Genomic DNA, 10,060 nt, shown 5'->3' on the forward strand with positions numbered 1-10,060 from the left:
TGGCCTTTTAGTTTAGTTTTGTTTTGTTTTTGAGACATAGGCTTGTTCTGTCACCCAGGCTGGAGTGTAGTGATGTGATCTCAGCTCACTGCAACCTCCGTCTCCCAAGTTCAAGCAATTCTCTGCCTCAGCCTCCTGAGTAGCTGGGATTATAGGCACCTGCCACCATGCCTGGCTAATTTTTTTGTATTTTTAGTAGAGACTGGGTTTCACCATCTTGATCAGGCTGGTCTTGAACTCCTGACCTTGTGATCCACTCGCCTCAGCCTCCCAAAGTGCTGGGGTTATAGGCATGAGTCACCGCACCCAGCCCCAGCTAATATTTTTGTATTTTTAGTAGAGACGGGGTTTCATCATGTTGGCCAGGCTGGTCTCAAAACTCCTGACTTCAAGTGATTCACCTGCCTCAGCCTTCCAAACTGCTGGGATTACAGGCATGAGCTATGGCGCCTAGCCAATATCCCATTCCCCTTCCCTTTTTTCTTTTTTTCAGTAGAAACAGGGTTTCACCATGTTGACCAGGCTGGTCTCGAACTCCTGACCTCAGGTGATCCGCCTGCCTCAGCCTTCCAAAGTGCTGGGATTACAGGCATGAGCCACTGTGCCTGGCCTCATATTTTCAAATAGTGTTCTTCTGCTGTTATTTCCTGATGTGTGGGCACTATTTATTTTGCAGTTTCTTTTATGTTCCATTTAGGCTGAATTCTCAACCCACTTCCACCTGCCCCCTTGCCAATCTAATTACATCACAGTTTTCATAAAAGCTATCAGCTAACATGTAATTATGTCTAGTAAAAATTATGCCTTGCATAGCCACATAGTATACAATATTAGTATTTTTTGTCTACTTTTATTTTCTATTTTCATCCCTCCTGTTAGAGGCAGTATATTCTAGTGGTTAGGGTTAGAACCCCTGGAGCTGGACCCTGGAATCAATTTGTTCTTTACCATTTGTTAGGTCTGTAATCTTGAGGAAGTGACTTTATTTCTCTGTACCTCAGTTTTGTCCTCTATAAAATAAGGAGAGTTCATACATTTATACACAGTGAAGTACAATAACATATAGCATGCGTTAAGTTCTTGGGTTATATATTACTTGAATGGTTTTCTAGGTACTTCTTCTTGCTTCTTCACTTGTCTATCTGATCTGTCATAATCTTTTTTTTTTTTTTTTTTTCTGGAGATGGACTCTCACTCTGTCGCCCAGGCTGGAGTGCAGTAGTGCGATCTCAGCTCACTGCAAGCTCTGCCGCAGCCTCCTGAGTAGCTGGGACTACAGGTGCCTGCCACCACGCCCAGCTAATTTTTGTCTTTTTAGTAGAGATGGGGTTTTACCATACTGGTCTCGAACTTCTGGCCTCAACGAGTGCTGGCTTCCCCCCGCCTCAGCCTCCCAAAGTGCAGGGATTACAGGCGTGAGCCACCATGACTCTTTTTTCATGTCATAATCCTTTTTTTTTCCTTCTTCTTTTGAGATGGGGTTTCTCTCTGTCACCTACCTAGGATGGAGTGCTATGGCACAATTTTGGCTCACAGCAGCCTGAACCTCCTGGGCTTGAGCGATCTTCCTGCCTCAGCCTCCGAGGCCTCTAGGACTACAGATGGCTAAATGTCGTAATTTTTCACCAGGCTGGTCTTGAACTCCTGGCCTCAAGTGATCCTCTTACCTCGCCCTCCCAAAGTCCTGGGATTACAGGTGTGAGCCACTGTGCCAGGCCTGTCAAAATCCCTTTTTCCCAGACGATCATCCATGTCAGACAGTCTGTCATTCCACTTTCCCCGAGGGCCCTGTCTTGGTTCCAGAGACCTCTGCACTACTGCAATCTGGATTCCTCCAGGTTGCTGCTGCACTTTCATCCTGGGACTCCCCTTTGCCACCTTCTGCTGCTGCTGTGGTTTTCTGGAGCTGGCGTCCTCCTTCTTGGTTTACTCCCTCATTTTGGTGGAGCATCATGTCAGAAGTTTGTGGACTCCAGAACTCCTGCTTTTAATCCCGTGTGGACTTTCCTTGAGCTGCCCAACTTAAAATAAAAATCGTTCTTTTTTTTTTTTTTTTTGAGACAGAGTTTCGGTCTTATTGCCCAGGCTGGAGTGCAATGGCGCAATCTCGGCTCACCACAACCTCCGCCTCCCAGGTTCAAGAGACCAGGTTCAAGAGATTCTCCCGCCTCAGCCGCCCGAGTAGCTGGGATTACAGGCATGCGCCATCATGCCCAGCTAATTTTGTATTTTTAGTAGAGACGGGGTTTCTCCATGTTGGTCAGGCTGGCCTTGAACTCCCGACCTCAGGTGATCCACCCGCCTCAGCCTCCCAAAGTGCTAGGATTAAAAATTGTTCATTTTTCTTGTTAACATTAATCTCTTAATTTTGCCTTCAATCTACCTTTAATTCCATCACCTCGCCTATTTCCTCTCTTCCAAGCATTTTCAGTTCTTCCTTTCTATTGAATCATTCTCAAGCTGCAAACTGGGTCAGATTTTTCCTAAATTAAACAACAAACCTCTCTTTGGCCCAGCTACCAACCTTTCTCCTTTTCTTTGTCCTAAACTTCTACAAAACAAAGGTTGGTGCTCCATGCTCCAGATCCCTCTCTGGCTTGGCTCTACCCCTGCAGCTCACCCAAGATCACTGGCGCCTCCTGCAGCCTCCCACCTGCTTTTGACAGGAGTAGCTCCTTAAAATGGTTTACTATTTAACTATGGATCCAAAGGCAAAAAGAAAATTTAATGTAACTACTAATTCTTAATTATTCTTAATGACTGCAGTAGGCTAGCAGGGTATTGCCTGGTCACGATTTTTAGGGGAGCTGCTTAAGGGAACAAGAGAAATCCTTTTGTACTACTCATCAATTAGTTTGTAAGTGTGGAAAGCTAATGATTCTTCAGCACTGTAATGGTGCTTTAAAAGTTTTAAATGGTGCTTTAAAACCACTGTAATGGTGCTTAGTGGATCATGAGGTCAGGAGTTCCAGACCAGCCTGGCCAACATAGTGAAACCCCGTCTCTACTAAAAATACAAAAAAAAATTAGCCAGGCGTGGTGGCGGGCACCTGTAGTCCCATCTACTTGGGAGGCTGAGGCAGGAGAATTGCTTGAACCTAGGAGGTGGAGGTTGCAGTGAGCCGAGACTGCAACACTGCACTCCAGCCTGGGCGACAGAGTGAGACTAACTAAAAAAAAAAAAAAAAAAATTTTGCCTTAGTATTTTAAAGATTCTCCCTTTAATGCCTTTCACATTACTAATTTGCATGGCAAGTCCTTTGAGTGTAGATAGTACAAAGGAAAAACTCCTTTACACACCCCAGGGAACCCAAATTCCAAATTAATGAAGAGAGTAGAGAGTTGCTCAACAGGTTTTGCAGCCCTGTTCAACCCTCCTGGGAACAAATTAATTTTTTAAGTCCTCTTAGATTAGGAGACTACTCTTGATATATTTTTTTCTAAGTTGAATCAGGTACACTCAGATTTTGAGTTATAATCCTTTGTGTCAAGGAAACTGGACTGGGCACAGTGGCTCACACGTGTATCCCAGCACTTTGGGAGGCCGAGGCAGGATGATGGCTTGAGCTCAGGAGTTCCAGATCAGCCTGGGCTACATAGTGAGACTCCATCTGTCTCTACAAAAAAAATTTAAAAATTACAGTGTGGTGGTGCATGCCTGTGGTCCCAACTGTGCAGGAGGCTGAGGCAGGAATATTGCTTGAGCTCACAGGAGGCAGCAGTGAGCTGGGATCATGCCACTGTACTTCAATCTGGGTGACAGAGAGATACCCTGTCTCAAAATATATAATATATATTTTATATTTTTCATATATATGGAAACTATTTAGACAGGCTTTGCCTCCTTAAGTAAAATACGTGATAATCTTTGAATTTTTTTTAAATCTCCATTTTCTTCACTTAGAAATAAATATTTGGGTAAATTATTATAGTCACTATTCAACTTTATTATAAAATTTAAAAAACATTTCTTAACAGAGCTCATGCCTGTGATTCTGAATAGCATGGAAAATTATTCTGACTTCTTTGGTTTTAAAATCAATTCAAAAAACTTTCCACATCCTGATTTCAAGTAAACACATTCAGCTACGTTTGAGGCTGAGAGGAAGAAAAAAACATACAAAGGCGAGACAAGTCTATCTTTTCAGTTTTCTTGGTTAATCCATTCTAATTAATTTCCTGAGAGGAAGTACAAGAGGTAAGCCCATTTCTTCAAACAACAGCACTGTGTGTTGACTTATCTTTTTAATGTGTATTTAAAGAGCGGACTCCTGTCAGTTTATTTTAAATTCACTTTGTAAGATGCACACTTTGAAGTAAGCTGTCTTTGGAGGTGCTTGGTTTTAAAAGAACCACCGCCAGCTCACTGCCTGTGCAACCATATAGTTCCATGAAAATCAACAAAAGGCCTTCATTGTGGGTTTCACTTGGAAGATGTTTACATTGTTCTATGAAGGTTAGAAAGGCGGAAGGAGCTCCCTGAGGTTTTACAGGAAGACTGTCCAGCCTGTTTATTCATAATGGGATTTCGGTTACAGAAGAACATTTAAATTCAACAGAAGGAGAATTTTAAATGGCTGAGAAAAGATGATAAGAAAATGTTCATAGACTATTTCATTTTGTTTCCCTCTTTAATGAAAAGGGAGAAAACACTCAATGAAGAAAGTTAATGACTCTGAAGTCCAAATGAGAAGTTTAGAAACAACTTCTTGAAAAAAAAAAGAAAAAGTATGCATTTATTGAATGACATTACTCAATCAATAATTTTGGATATTTTCTTTTTGTGTTTTTTCCCATGCTAATTCTACAAACTGAAGCAAGAATAAATGTTCTTTTTTTTTGTCTCTCTCTCAAGACAGAGTCTTGCTCTATCACCCAGGCTGGAGTGGTGCAGTGGTGTGATCTCTGCTCACTGCAACCTTCGCTTCCTGGGTTCAAGTGATTCTCCTGCCTCAGCCTCCCGAGTAGCTGGGATTACAGGCACTTGCCCCCGTGCCCAGCTAATTTTTGTATTTTTAGTAGAGACGGGGTTTCACCATGTTGGCCAGGCTGGTCTCAAACTCTTTTTTTTTTTTTTTTTTTTTTTGAGACGGAGTCTCACGCTGTTGCCCAGGCTGGAGTGCAGTGGCGCGATCTCGGCTCACTGCAAGCTCCGCCTCCTGGGTTCACGCCATTCTCCTGCCTCAGCCTCCTGAGTAGCTAGGACTACAGGCGCCCGCCACCGCCCCCGGCTAATTTTTTGTATTTTTAGTAGAGACGGGGTTTCACTGTGGTCTCGATCTCCTGACCTTGTGATCCGCCCGCCTCGGCCTCCCAAAGTGCTGGGATTACAGGCTTGAGCCACCGCGCCCGGCCGGTCTCAAACTCTTGACCTCGTGATCCGCCCACCTCAGCCTCCGAAAGTGCTGGGATTACAGGCATGAGCCACTGTGCCAGGCCAAGAGTAAATGTTCTTATGACTTTGCTTTATTTAAAAGAAGCAGACTGGCTGGGTACGATGGCCCACACCTGTACTCCCAGCACGTTGGAAGGCTGAGGTGGGCAGATCACCTGAGGTCACGAGTTCAAGACCAGCTTAGCCAACATAGTAAAACCTCATCTCTACTAAAAATAGAAAAAATGGCTGGGCTTGGTGGTGCACGCGCCTATAACCCCAGCTACTCAGGGGCTGAGGCAGGAGACTCGCTTGAACCTGGGAGGTGGAGGTTGCAGTGAGCTGAGATCATGCCACTGAACTCCAGCCTGGTGAACAGAGCAAAACTCTTGTCTCAAAAACAAGAACAACAAAAAAAACCACAGTGGACTTTACTCCATCTTCAGACTATGTTTCTGAAGAAGCAAATGGTGTCCTAAGCATGTTCATTTCTGATCTACCAATCAAAATATGAAATTCAACATAGGTGTATGTGACTTGAGCCACAGTAATCTGAGGCAGGCAACAGGCATCAAATTTTGCTTACTGGGACATGGGACCAATTAGTGGAAAGCACAGAGTTAAAGCCACATTGTAGACTTGAAAGTGGAAGGGTAAAACTAAGAGAAGGAAGAAAGTAAAAGGCTGTCCACTGAGCAGAGAAAAGGCTCAACTGGATTCTCTCTCAAAAACTTTAGGTAGCAATTTGTGAAAATTGCTGTTGTCAACCTCCAGATTTACCATCTGGCTCCTGAAAAGTTACTGGTGACGACTTCACACCCTCATCAAGGAGATAACTTTGAGAGGTTTCTCATTTAGAAGAGTAAGATTTCACTGTAATCCCAGCACTTTGGGAGGCCGAGACGGGCAGATCACAAGGTCAGGAGATCGAGACCATCCTGGCTAACATGGTGAAACCCCGTCTCTACTAAAAAAAAAATGCAAAAAACTAGCCAGGCGAGGTGGCGGGCACCTGTAGTCCCAGCTACTCGGGAGGCTGAGGCAGGAGAATGGCGTAAACCTGGGAGGCGGAGCTTGCAGTGAGCTGAGATCCAGCCACTGCACTCCAGCCTGGGCGACACAGCGAGACTCCGTCTCAAAAAAAAAAAAAGATTTCAGTCAGGCATGGTGACTCACACCTATAATCCCAGCACATTGGGAGGCTGAGGAGGGAGGATCACTTGAGGCCAGGAGTTCAAGACCAGACTGTCCAACATGGTGAAACCCCATCTCTACTAAAAATACAAAAATTATTTGGGCATGGTGGCACATACCTGTAATCTCAGCTACTCAGGAGGCTGAGGCACAGGAATTGCTTGAACCCAGGAGGCAGGGGGTTGTAGTGAGCTGAGATGTACCACTACACTCCAGCCTGGGTGACAGAGCGAGACTCTGTCTCAAAAAAAAAGGGTACAAGGTTTCCTGGTACTATTATTTTCAAATGCCTTTGAAATATAAGGGCTTTTGAAAAAATAGGAGACAGGTCGGGTGTGGTGGCTCATGCCTGTAATCCCAACACTTTGGGAGGCCAAGGTGGGCAGATCACCCAAGGTGAGGAGTTTGAGACCAGCCTGGCCCACATAGTGAAACCCTGTGTCCACTAAAAATTCAAAAATTAGCTGAGCATTATGACGGGTGCCTGTAGTCCCAGCTACCTGGGAGGCTGAGGCAGGAGAATCACTTGAACCCAGGAGGCAGAGGTTGCAATGAGCCAAGATTGTGCCACTGCACTCCAACCTGGGCAACAGAGCAAGACTCCATCTCAAAAAAAAAAAAAAAAAAAGAAAAGAAAAAGAAAAAATAGGAGACAGAGTAGAATATCTTACCTGCTACCCTAAGAATAAGCATAAGGTTATTTGCTTGGGAAGAAAAAATACCAGTAGACATTGTAAAGCCTCTTTGTGTTGATGTCTTTAAGAATGTCAAATGCTTGCAGCCTCTGCCTATGCACTCACTGCAGCCAGAAGCTGGTGGTCAGCCTGGCTGGAGCAGCTGTACAATAAGTGATGTTTGCCTCCATCTTCCCTTTAAGCTCTGCTCCATGGGAACCCTCAAGAGGAGACTGCCTTACCCTAATCTGAGAAGTTCTCCAACTCTGGCAATCATTCACCCAGGAAGTACTTGCAGGCAAACAGGTATTTGAACATTTGTTCAGATGGTATCAATATTTTAGGATGTAAATCCCTGTGACCCCTGTGTACCATAGTTGACATTGGGGTCCTCCGATTGCAGGGAAGAACCTGAACCAAGAACCACTATCTCTTGTGTAATAGGATGTCAGGGCAAGGGAATCCCATCATGACCCACTTATTTCCAAACTTGTCTGTTTGGAAACATTTGGAGCCTTATCTCTGCTCTTAAGTCCAATGCAGGGTAAGATTCACAAGGGCATTTCAGGAAGAGGACAGCTCACACAGTTAGTCTCGCCTTATATTTTTGTTCTGGTGAAATAATTTTAAAGCAAAGGAGCCAGGCATAGTAGCTGACGCCTGTAATCCCAGCACTTTGGGAAGCTGAGGTGGGCGGATCACCTGAGGTCAGGAGTGTGAGACCAGCCTGACCAACATGGTGAAACCCCATCTCTACTAAAAATACAAAAAAAAATTAGCCAGGCATGGTGGTGCATGCCTGTAGTCCCAGCTACTCAAGAGGCTGAGGTAGGAGAATCCCTTGAGCCCAGGAGGCGGAGGTTGTAGAGAGTCAAAATCATGCCACTGCACTCCAGCCTGGGCGACAGAGCAAAACTCTGTCTCAAAAACAAAAAACAAAACAAAACAAAAACAGACCGGATGCAGTGGCTCACGCCTGTAATCCCAGCACTTTGGGAGGCTGGGGCAGGCTGATCACTTGAGGTCAGGAGTTTGAGACCAGCCTGGCCAACATGGTAAAACCTCGTCTCTACTAAAAATACAACAATTAGCTAGGCGTGGTGGCGTGTGCTGTAATCCCTGCTACTCTGGAGGCTGAGGCAGAATTGCTTGAACCCAGAGGTAGAGGTTGCAGTGAGCCAAGATTGTGCCACTGCGTTCCAGCCCGGGCCACAGAGTGAGACTGTCTCAAAAAAAAACAAAAAACAAAAAAAACACATGACAAGAGGATTGGGGTTTTGAAATGGCACGCTTTGTAATCCCAGCAATTTCAGAGGCCAAGGTGTGAAGATGCCTTGAGGCCAGCAGTTCAAGACCAGCCTAGGCAACGTAATGACTCTATCGCTTCAAAAAATACAAATAAAAAATTAACCAACCACGGTGGCATGTGCTTGTAGTCCTAGTTACTCGGGAGGCCAAGGTGGGAGGATGGTTTGAACCCAGCAGAGAGCTATGATTGTGCCACTGTACTCCAGCCTGGGTGACAGAGTGAGACACTGTCTCAAAAAAAAAAAAAAAAAAGGCAAACTGAATGACAACTTTTATCTCCCCTCTTTCTCGGTATCTATACTTCCTCTTTTAAGTGGTGGTGAAGGAATAAAAGAAACAAGTTCCCCACAGTATAATAAATGGGAGTGGTGAGAGATATCAAGTAAATGATACGGAATAAATAGTTCTTAAATGATGTAACTGTATTGCTGAGCTAGCCAAAGTGAAATCACAATGATATACCGTTTTACATCTACTAGATTGCAAAAATTAAAAACACAATAACAAGTGTTGAAAATGTTAGAAAATGCTGGTGTGGTAGCACACACCTGTAATCCCAGCTATTTGGGAGGCTGAGGCAGGAGAATTGGTTTGAACTTGTGAGGCAGAGGTTACAGTGAGCCAAGATCGCGCCACTGCGTAGGCAACAGAGTGAGACTCCGTCTCAAAACAAAACAAAACAAAACAAAAAAACCAGTCCTGATGTATAGTTAGTTTTATATACCTTTTTGCTATTATTATTATCATCATTGTAGTATTACTACTACTATAAACACTGCTAATCTTTGGTTAGTTATATATGTCTTTTCCTAGTATGTGGCTACTATCTTTATAGTATTTAGTTGGTTTTTAAAACAATTTATTAGAGAGATAGGGAATCTCGCTATGTTGCCTGGACTGGATTTGAACTTCTGCGCTCAAGCCATTCTCCCTCGGTGGTCTTCCACCTCAGTCTCCTGCAGCTGGGACTTCAGGCACATGCCACCTATAGTGTTTTTTGATTATGAGAAATTCTTCACTTTTTTTTCTTTTTTTTTTGAGACGGAGTCTCACTCTGTCGCCCAGGCTGGAGTGCAATAGCACGATCTCAGCTCACTGCAACCTCCGCCCCCCAAGTTCAAGTGATTCTCCTGCCTCAGTTTCCTGAGTAGCTGGGATTACAGGCGCCCACCACTATGCCTGGCTAATTTTTGTATTTTCAGTAGAGACGGGGTTTCACTATGTTGGCCAGACTGGTCTTGAACTCCTGACCTCAAGTGATCCACCCACCTCGGTGTCCCACAGTGCTGTGATTACAAGCATGAGCCACAGCACCCGGCTGAGAAATTCTTCACTTTAATGTAGAAGATTCCTTTTGTCTTAAGAAATCCTTCCCTATGTAAAGTTGTAGAGAGATTCTCCTGCATGAGAATAAAGATAGTCCTCGTGTATATATTTTTAAAATTATATAGTGTTGCTCTCAGTGTTTATCTTCTATGATTTATTTTTGTGTGTAGGTTTAGGTAGGGAT

The sequence above is a fragment of the Macaca fascicularis genome, chromosome 6 (assembly GCF_037993035.2).
Source record: "Macaca fascicularis isolate 582-1 chromosome 6, T2T-MFA8v1.1".
NCBI classification, from domain to species: Eukaryota; Metazoa; Chordata; class Mammalia; order Primates; family Cercopithecidae; genus Macaca; species Macaca fascicularis.